Raw genomic sequence first — 544 nt, forward strand, 5'->3', positions numbered from 1 at the left:
TTTTTATTGAAATTCGGCAATAATTAAATCGATTTTTTTTGTTTGTTTTATCTGAGTGTTCCATGGTATCTCACTGATAATCTGGTGTTTTTTAGTCGATGAGTAGTGCAGATATCACTGTAAAATCAATCGACAGTAAGGGGAATACTTACTTCCGGGTGTACAATTCTCCGTTATCCAAAGGGAATGGACGCTCACATTGCCATTAAGGGCAGCCGACACAAACGAATGCCGTGCTTCCATGAGCGTCAAATCCCGCAGCAGATGGGAATACATTGCAATCAGTTGAAAGCTATTTGCGTCCCTTTATGAAGCTGAAGGAGCCTAGGAGCGTCACAACTGCACGCCACGGGACCCTGACCAAACGTCGCTCCTGGACGATTATGGAGTGAGAGTGTGTTTTGTTGACATATGACAAGCATGATCATTTCTGACATGAGGCTAATCTGAACTAAACCATACTTGTCAACCCTCCCGATTTTCGCGGGAGACTCCCGATTTCATTGCCCTCTCCCGGTTTCCTCCCGGGGTCATATTTCTCCCG

Source organism: Notothenia coriiceps, unplaced genomic scaffold (assembly GCF_000735185.1).
Source record: "Notothenia coriiceps isolate Sejong01 unplaced genomic scaffold, NC01 NC01_scaffold00034933, whole genome shotgun sequence".
NCBI classification, from domain to species: domain Eukaryota; kingdom Metazoa; phylum Chordata; class Actinopteri; order Perciformes; family Nototheniidae; genus Notothenia; species Notothenia coriiceps.